Here is a 9,565-nt window from a genome sequence, read left to right as displayed (position 1 = left end):
TGGACGGCAACACGTTTTTCAACTCGAGCAATCTAAACATCACCACAGTTAAATCAAACCAGTCGTCGTCTGATTTTTGTTATGTTTAAAAACTATAGTGTCACCGTCTGCCTGAGAAATATTCTGCTACAAGTGGGCTTTGGTATTGTTTTTCTCTCCTTTTCTCTCCCTCTATTGCCTGGGCGGAGGCCATTGTGGGCTCCCGCCTTTGGCCTACATACCTGGGAGATGGTGAACACCTGCGTCTCATTAACCAGCCTCTACTTACGGGAAGAAGTTAGACTGCTCTTTGCTGGATTGTTGCTTGACTCATGTTAGTGAAGTCCTGGCTAGGACACTAGTAATCTAGTTCTCTTGGATTTTGAATCTTGTGCTAACACGTCGTTTCCCTGTGTACAGACACCCTGGACCTGCCCTTGTTCCTTACAGAAATTCTGGTACGAGAGAGGAGTGAGAGACTGGTGAGACGCCAAGAGAGACAGAAGGAGAGTGAGTGTGTTCCCCCTGCTTTTCCCTGCAGATTCCCTGGAGACCTGATCCCTGCACCCTTGTCTATAGCACTTTGACACTGTCGCACATTTAACTTGGTCTAACACAGGGCCATATAGGTTTTTCCCCTCTTAATAATAAACAACTTCATTTAGGAATTGCATTTTGTGTTTATTTGTGTCATCTTTGTTTAATATTTAAATGTATTCATCAATTTCAGAGAAAGCTCACATACTCAATACCAACAAGAAGAAAGAACTACAAATGACTAAAGTTGCAGTGAGGAAGTGAGATCTGACTAATGACAGGAAGTAAAAAGAGTCATCAGTTCAGAGACTGTGACGGTTGAGATCGACAACAAGAAAGACGTGAGGCAGAGAAGCACGATGGATGAATTCAGATGGATTCAAATGTTTTTATCTCTGATGCTGATGATTCTGATTCCAGGTAAGGATACAGGAAACATTTTATTAGCAACAAAACTAAATATTATCAGTATTACTATGGTCAATAAACTTTACAGTAAATAAGAAAGCTGAGCATGTACTGTTGTTTTAGGGAAATATGGGACATGTTTACAGACCCGAGTCTAAAATCTTCGCTCTGATTGTAAAACTGCTGCATTCTAATTTATCTTTCATATTTCTCATCAATCTTCTCAACAGTATCTGAAACTGAAATATCCATTTTTATGAAAGTTGGAGATGACGTCACTCTGCCTTGTCTAAATGTGATAGATGAGCAGAATAACTGTGACAGTACTGAGTGGACATTTGTTTCAAGACACAAAACAACAGTAGAGCTGATCACACTTGGACAGACAAAGTCAAATCAGACAGACTGAGTGTTACAGCGAACTGTTCTCTGGTTATTAAGAAGCTCACATTTGAGGAAGTTGGTCTTTATTCATGCCTACAGTACAAATTAGGAGAAATACAAACTCTAAACGCTCTGGTTCATCTGTCTCAGGTTAATCTTTTTATTATTAGTCATTGGGAAGCACCTACAAAGAAATTCGTCACAATGAGAACCTGTTCAAACCATTTGATTTTGTGACCAAAGGTGCTGGTGTAATGACTTGTAATTGTGACAGCCCTGACACTTTGATATAAGTACTTGCTTTTGATGAATATATTATCTGTTTTGATTAAGGGACTTGCTTTTGAAGCATTGACTACTTATTTTGAGCAACTGACTTTTCTTTTTGATGAGGTGACTCACTTTTGCGAGTTATCCACCATGTTTTGCAGTTTGCACCAATTGTTTTGAGAAGAGCCTTAGTAGTGGTGCAGAGATCAATTCTGTTGTGAGAAATGCACCAAAGCAACTGAGAAAAACTGTAAGCTGCTCTGTGGTGACATATGGACAGTGTCATCACACCGTGAATTGGCTGATTAAACGTCAAGATATGAACAAAGATGACAAAGAAATACTGACCTCACAGACTGACTGCTCCACTACTGTGACCCGTTGGAAGTCTCGCTATATCTATCCATCAAGATATGAGAAAATGAAGTGTGACGTGACTGATGCTAACACAGGAAGTGTGCAGCTGTTTACCTTTAGCTGTCAGACCTCAGATGAGGAAACAGGTGAGCTCACGATCAGCTGTTTAAAACAACTAAAAATAGCTAAAATATTAATTAGATGTATTTCAGGTGTTTGGGCAAAATAGCTTTTGTTGTGTTTATAATTTTGGGGCGATCGTGGCTCAAGAGTTGGCAGTTTGTCTTGTAATCGGAAGGTTGCCGGTTTGAGCCCCGGCTCCGACAGTCTCGGTCGTTGTGTCCTTGGGCAAGACACTTCACCTGTTGCCTACTGGTGGTGGTCAGAGGGCCCGGTGGCGCCAGTGTCCGGCAGCCTCGCCTCTGTCAGCTTGTGGGGATAGGTTAATTGATTAATCCAAAGTGCCCATAGGTGTGAATGCGGGAGTGAATGTGAGCGCGAATGATGTCTTTGTGTGTTGGCCCTGCGACAGACTGGCGACCTGTCCAGGGTGTACCCCGCCTCTCGCCCTATGACAGCTGGGAGAGGCTCCAGCACCCCCCGCGACCCTAAGAAGGATAAGTGGAAGCGAACGGATGGATGGATGGAAGGGGAGACCTTGGCAGTACAATAATGGTAACATTTAACAATTTCAACCTAACACTCAAAAACACAAAAGAAAAGAAAACTAAGAACTAATGGAAAGAATATAACTGAAACCACAGGTAATAATAAACACAATGCCAATTTATTTGTCTCACAATCTGATACATTTGGTTTTGGGTTTTTTGCTTGTTTTTCACAGGTACATTATGATAAAGATGATGTTTCAATAAAGTATGAAAGCACTGGAGGCTCTGGTGTTTCTGTCAGATACCACTGATCCACAACATCAGCTCAGCAGAAAAAAACTGCTGTTGTATTATCAGTATAATCTTATCTAGTTTAATAGATTTAATCCTATTGTTACGGCTCTGGCCATCTTTTGAATCACAGTGGCTGGATTTTGCTGGCAGCTGCTGATTGGTTCCATCATCAAGTGGCTGTTTTAAAAATCCTCTCCAGCAGTCTCCCCGGCAGTAGCTGACAGCAGCAGCAGGCCCGTCCTTGGCCTCCAAACCATCTATGACGGATCTGGGTGTGTGATTTCAGAGAACTGCCAAGTTTTGTATTTAGTGTGTTGATACTTTGACTTTTAACTAAGCACTGAAGCAGAAAGAGAGAACTGCCTTATTATTTTCTATCATTTTTTTTCTTGTTTATTCAATTAGCGAGTTGGGGGTAGCGCTCGGCTTTTGTTTGTTTTAGATTTCTAAATGACCGTTATGGGTTTTGTAGCATGAGTTTATTGACCGTTAAATACCATTAAATCTGTATCAGTTTCTTCCTTCTTATTGCTTACAATAATGTCATCTGGAGATAAAATGTTTTTCTATTCATTTGTTATCTGCCCACAACTAGTTTTGCTCTAAATGAATGCCTGGCTCATTAGGTGTTTGTCTGGTCTCTAGATTTATTTGTCTTTTTTCATTTCCTATTTTATTTTGGTTAGTTTTCTTTCATTTCTTGGTAGCTTTACTAACACCTTTGCCAACTCTGCCGTGATTGCCTTGAGCTGGGTGTATTTACCTTCACCGGTTTCTGCCTCCCAATTTGTGTCTTGTCTTCCCTTTGCCCTTTTTAGTTTACTGCCTTTGCTGTGATAGTTTCCCTAACTAATCTTATCTTCCTTGCGTCAAGCTGGATTTTGATTTTGGGTGTCCTGTTTTTACTGTTCTTATTTTGTATTTAGCCAAAAGAAAAAAATCCACTGTGTAACTTGAATAATACCGACAGGCCTGTGACTGAAACACTGGTTATCACAAATAAGGTGTTCGTGATATATTTGTTGAATTTAATTTGCTGAACTCTAGGGTTTTAAACACTAGAGCATATTGATGAGCATATTAATATATTATATATAACATATTAATGAGCATACTTATTTACCAATTTCACAGATTATTGTTAAATGCTACTGCTGATAACCCCTGAACCACAGCCTCTATTCTCACCACTTACCGTTTTCTGTCAGAAACCAAGAGTGTCGCTACGAACCCAAAACATTTGGGGGCCTTACCTTCCCTTAATTTTTTTAGATTTTCACTTGTAACAGCAGATTCTTAAAAAAACAGTAAAATGAGCACACCACATTGTAACGAACACACTTCCTCTCCACCTCATCAGGGGGAAATTACTTAAGATTAACGGTGAGGAACTGTTGGGTTTCACTCCAATAGCATTATCTGCTATATTTCCTGTACCTGCAGTTGTAAAATCAATTCATCTCACTTATGTTGGTTAAGGAGTTGAGTCTGACACATTAACTGTCATGCACCTTCTGATTTAAAATATTTAAAAAAGGGGAGCTGCATTATTCCAAAAAATATCTCACATTCGACTTCTTTATTCATTATTTTCTTTTCAATGTCAAACACATCAATGTCACAAATCAACTGTGAGAATGACAAAAATATGAACCTGCCAAGTCTTCATATAAATTTCCTTTAGAAAAAATGTTTCAGAAAAGCTGATTTACTCCAGCTGTGTAACATTATCATCAACATAAATGAGAGACGACTAAAAATTGCTAAATTTGTGGTGAAACATGACAAATGACAGGAAGTACAAACCGTCCTGAAGGGTCATCAGTTCAGAGACTGTGACAGTTGAGACTGAGAACAAGAACGAAGTGAGACAGAGAAGCAGAATGGATGAATTCAGATGGATTCAAATGTTTTTATGTCTGATGCTGATGATTCAGATTGTAGGTAAGGATAGAGGAAACATTTTTATAGCAGTGAAATAATAATCGTATCAATATTATTACAATCACTTACCAATAACATGAATAAGACGGCTGAGCATGATCTGCTGTTTCAGGGAAGCATGTTTATAAAGTTGTTTCTAAATTGATTTTCACTCTTATTGTAAAAAGTGCTGTATTCTAATGTTTTTTTATTGGTTTTCTTCAATGAAGATTGTTGATGACGTCATTCAGCCTCGTCTAAATGTGATGACCAGAATAACTGTGATGGTACTAAATGTTTTTTTATTTCAAGAAACTAACAGCACAGCTGATCAACCTTCGACAGATCGGTGAAAAGGCCACAACTAAACCAGACAGATTGATTATTGAGGTGAAATGTTCTCTCTCTGTTATAAAGTATTACCCTATTTACTCAGCAGGATACAACACAGTGAAGTGTGAGGTGACTGATACAGACACAGGAAGAGTGCAGCCATTTACCTTCAGCCCTCAGGTGAGGAAACAGGTGAGCTCACGATCAACTGTTTAAGATGACCTCAAATATTAGTTTGATAGATTTTACATTTTTAAGATCTTTTTTTCATTAACAACTTGTGAAATAATGACACACTTTTTGGTTTGCTTTTGTCATTTATTCAGCTGAAGCAAACACAACAAAGGAACCAGCGAGAAAAACTGAAAGCAGCACAAAATCAGAACCAAACACAATCAGCAATCCTTCAAAATCACGTAAGATTATGATGATTAAGCAGGAAAAACACGTTTTCTTTTAGAGTTTTAAGGAGAGTTCATACTTTAGTTTACATCTTTTTTCCTAATGAATATTATTTACATTTTGATGACAGAAAATCACTTACCTATCCTATAGGAAACATAAGATGTAACATTTGATATGATGGTGTGGTTTTGGCAGGAAACATTGTTCACTTGAGTATCATGGCTGTTAAATGGTGTGAAACGTTTTTCAAACATTAACATGCAAAAATGTTTCAAATTTGTTTTGTCTGCTTTATCGCAGCTATTTCGTGGTACATCAATGGAGCTATTGGTTTGGTCGCACTGCTGATAACAGCTGTGTGTCTCATCATAAGGAAAAGAATGAAAGGTGAGAACATTTACAGATACAACATTTATAAGTTGTTCTATGAATGTTAGAGTTGACTGTTTTTGTCTTTCCAGGAAACAAAATGCAGAAGAATGAAAATCCTGTGAGTTTTGAAACATATAATTAAATATTCCTATATCTGCCACTAAAAAGACAATTAAATAAACCGCTCATCTTTGAGGGAGTGTTAACAAGAACTAAACTGCCTTCATAGAAATGCTTTTCCACCAGATGTAACCGCACTATTGTCTGTTTTTCAGGGACTGAGTTCAAACCCTGCAGAGACTCAAACCAATCAGAACTCGGTGAGATCACCCACTACACCTAGAGTTAAAAACACTTCTTCTTATTCTCTAAAAAATTGTAAATGCATGACACTAACTGAAAAAGCATCCAAAAGATAAGAAAGTTAGGCCAAAAATAAAATCAGTAGACCACACCATGAATCGTAAAACCTGAAGTAAGAGGTCAAAACACAAATGCAATATCTTGAGACACCATTTCTGAGAAATTAAAGTGATGAATGAAGAGTTGTTTATGTTGCATTACAGTGAGACATATTTTCAAGGATAGCTGTTGGCAAAGTAGGATCCAAGTGCAGAACTCAAATCCATGTTAAACTCAAAAAGCAGCTTTATTGCTGACCTTAGCAGGCCAAAATGCAAAACACAAAATAATTCAGGCAACACTAAAAATCTGGAAGTCACAAACTAGCCTCTAAGGAACATAGAACATAACAAAGAACAGAAGCAAACTGGGGCTTTAAATACACATGAGGAGATTAGGCCATAGTGGAGACTAGGAACTCAGTTGTACGGTGGCCCTGAGAGGCCACTGCAACTTAAGAAAACACCAGCAATAAGAAAAATGCTGCAAAAGCACACAAAACACAACGAAAAGAGGAAAAACGACAACGGATATAGGAAAAAACAGATTTCCAAAAGCACAACGTGTTTCTGGGGAGACAATAACCCGACGGACCAGTTGCAGGAACCAAAATATGCTAAGAATTGCGCTGGGAGACACTTAAAAGAAGTGGAGGATTTATCGGTTTTGTGAGGAAAGAAAAGATGAGTGGTATATGTGTTAGCCTAACTATTAGCCTAAAAATCCATCATCAGTATTATATGAATCATGATAAAACACACCTAGCATTTTTTGCGTCCCTGCAACTGGTCCGTCGGGTTATTGTCTCCCCAGAAACACTTCCCTTTGCTTTTGGAAATCTGTTTTTTCCTATTTCTGTTTTCGTTTTTCCTATTTACGTTTTTTTTCCTATGTCTGTTACCATTTTTCTTATTTCTATTTTGTTTTGTGTGTTTTGCAGTGTTTTTTTTTATTGGTAAATGGACTGATTCTTATATAGCAATTTTCTACTCTCCCAGTGCTTTGACTACTGTAGGGGCACTGTAGGGGTGGCTGTAGCTCAGGTGGCAGAGCAGGTCAGCCACTAATCAGAAGGACGGTGGTTCAATCCCAGGCTGCCTCCTGGCTGCATGCCAAATATCCTTGGGCAAGATACTAACCCCATGTTTGCCTACTGGTGGTGGTCAGAGGGCCCGGTGGCGCCAGTGTCCGGCAGCCTCGCCTCTGTCAGTGCGCCCCAGGGCAGCTGTGGCTACAATGTAGCTTGCCATCGCCAGTGTGTGAATGTGTGTGTGAATGGGTGAATGACTGAATGTAGTGTGAAGCGCTTTGGGGTCCTTAGGGACTAGAAAAGCGCTATACAAATGCAGGCCATTTAAACAACATGCCTCATTCACCCATTCATACAAGCACTTCTAAAGGTATAGGTCAATTGAAAAATCTAAATTGCCCATAGGTGTGAATGCAGGAGTGAATGTGAGCGCGAATGGTTGTCTGTCTCTGTGTGTTGGCCCTGCGACAGACTGGCGACCTGTCCAGGGTGAACCCCACCTCTCGCCTTATGACAGCTGGGATAGGCTCCAGCAACCCCGCGACACTAAAAAGGATAAGTGGATGGATGGATATTACTGAGGAGTCAGCATGTTTTTCTCTTCATTGTTTAGGTGGATCCTGAAGTTTCCTATGTCACCATCAGCAACACCTAGAAAACCAAGATAAGGTGTTTTGTTTAGTGATATGTTTGTTTGTTTGTTATTATTTTATCTATATATCAGACAGCTTTTTTCAGGTTCGTGTTGATGATGAAATGATGCAGTGACTTCTGCTCTACTGTCAATTTTAAAATAACATAGTTCAAGCTGTTGAAAAAAAAAGAATTTGCATTTAATGGAAAGACAATTCTTGAATATTGTTTATGGGTCCAACAGATTTAAAGAAACACCAGTTTTTGGGACAGTGCCCAGCTACATTATAATACACTTATTTTTCCTTTTTTTAAATGAAAATATAATTGGTACCAGGAGTTCTTTGCTATGGATATGAGCAGTTGCTCTAAGAGAAGGCTGGATAGAAAACATACAACTAAAACTATTGCTATTGCTAGACTATTGAACAGCACACAGTGCCATGGTCCTAGAGTTTTGAGTTGTATTTGAGTTTCAAATTTGTGTTCTGAAGATCTTCCTTAGCTTCTATTTTTATTATTTATTACCTGTTTTTACTGTTCATCTTATTTTGAATTTTTCCTCTGTCAAAAGAAAAGAAATCCAAAGTATTGAAAGGAATCTATGCTCTTTATTTTGTTCTCATTTTTATGATGATGGGTAGGTTGACAGTTGAGGTCAGGCAGGAGTCTCTGGTCTATTATGTTTGTGGACAACATTAAGAAACAGGTGAAAGACGGCCTGTAGCGGTGGAGGAGTGTTCTGGAGAGAAGTTGTGTGAATGAGAGGGAGACAGGTTTAACAGAGATGCTGCAGGGAGTAGAGGTAATATAGGTGGAGAAATTCAAATACCTGAGGTCAATGAGCCAAAGCAACATTTATGATGTTATTATCATTGTGTAACCACATCATTTCTTTAGGGATTAATACATTTTTCTGATTCTGATTATGTTTTGTTTTTGTCGTCCAGCCACTGATCAGCAACATCAACTCAGTAGAGAAAACTGCTGTTATATTATCAATGTCATCTCATCTGGTTTTATAGGTAAATATAAACTAGATGAGAACTTTAAAGCAATGTTAATAGTTTTTGTGTTTCACGCTGTTGTTATTTTAATCTGATAGAAGATGTGTATTCAAGTCTTAATCCTCTCTTATAATATGACTGTTGTTAAATGCCTTTAATGCCTTTATAGTTTGTGTAAGTGAAATATGTGCAGTGTCAAAAGTCCAGTATGAGTTTTATAACATGTCTTTCATGATGATTAAATAGAATCTGAATCAATATCTTGAATATTCTTTTTTATAATAATGTAATCTGGAAAATATGCATTTCTATTAATTTGGTGAAATTCTATTTTTGCAGAACAAATTTTAAACTCTCACAGTTTATGTCTGAGCACTTTTTTGTGTATTATTCCTTTTGTCCGCCAGAGGTCCTCAGTTTTCCAGTATTTGCACAGTCACCTGTTAGAGACTTAGAAACTTAGACTTAGAGCTTTTTATTGTCATTGTGCAGTTTCTTGCACAGCGAAATTGGGTAGCTGAACCACAAAGGTGCTAAAGTAAGAAGAGAAACCAATATACAACGAAGGCGGAAAATAAATAAATAATTAAATAAATAGAATAAAATAAAAAACAGTGTAT

At 38.2% G+C, this 9,565-nt stretch overlaps 1 long non-coding RNA gene across 2 annotated transcripts; it reads left to right on the top strand.

The window, feature by feature from the left end:
- The first annotated feature begins 456 nt into the window (after nt 1–456).
- Nucleotides 457–9,158, top strand: LOC308396756. Of its 2 annotated transcripts, XR_013971612.1 has the most exons (7): nt 457–936; nt 5,200–5,288; nt 5,423–5,512; nt 5,802–5,888; nt 5,963–5,991; nt 6,149–6,193; nt 7,919–9,158. It is a non-coding gene; the product is annotated as an uncharacterized lncRNA (long non-coding RNA). The 2 variants fall into 2 exon arrangements; XR_013971613.1 differs by having other exon boundaries at nt 6,149–9,158.
- The last annotated feature ends 407 nt before the right edge of the window (nt 9,159–9,565 follow it).

The sequence above is a fragment of the Rhamphochromis sp. 'chilingali' genome (genome assembly GCF_963969265.1).
Source record: "Rhamphochromis sp. 'chilingali' genome assembly, chromosome: 5".
NCBI classification, from domain to species: domain Eukaryota; kingdom Metazoa; phylum Chordata; class Actinopteri; order Cichliformes; family Cichlidae; genus Rhamphochromis; species Rhamphochromis sp. 'chilingali'.
The sequence above is the reverse complement of the archived record's forward strand: the minus strand, read 5'-3'. Positions and strand labels throughout refer to the sequence as shown.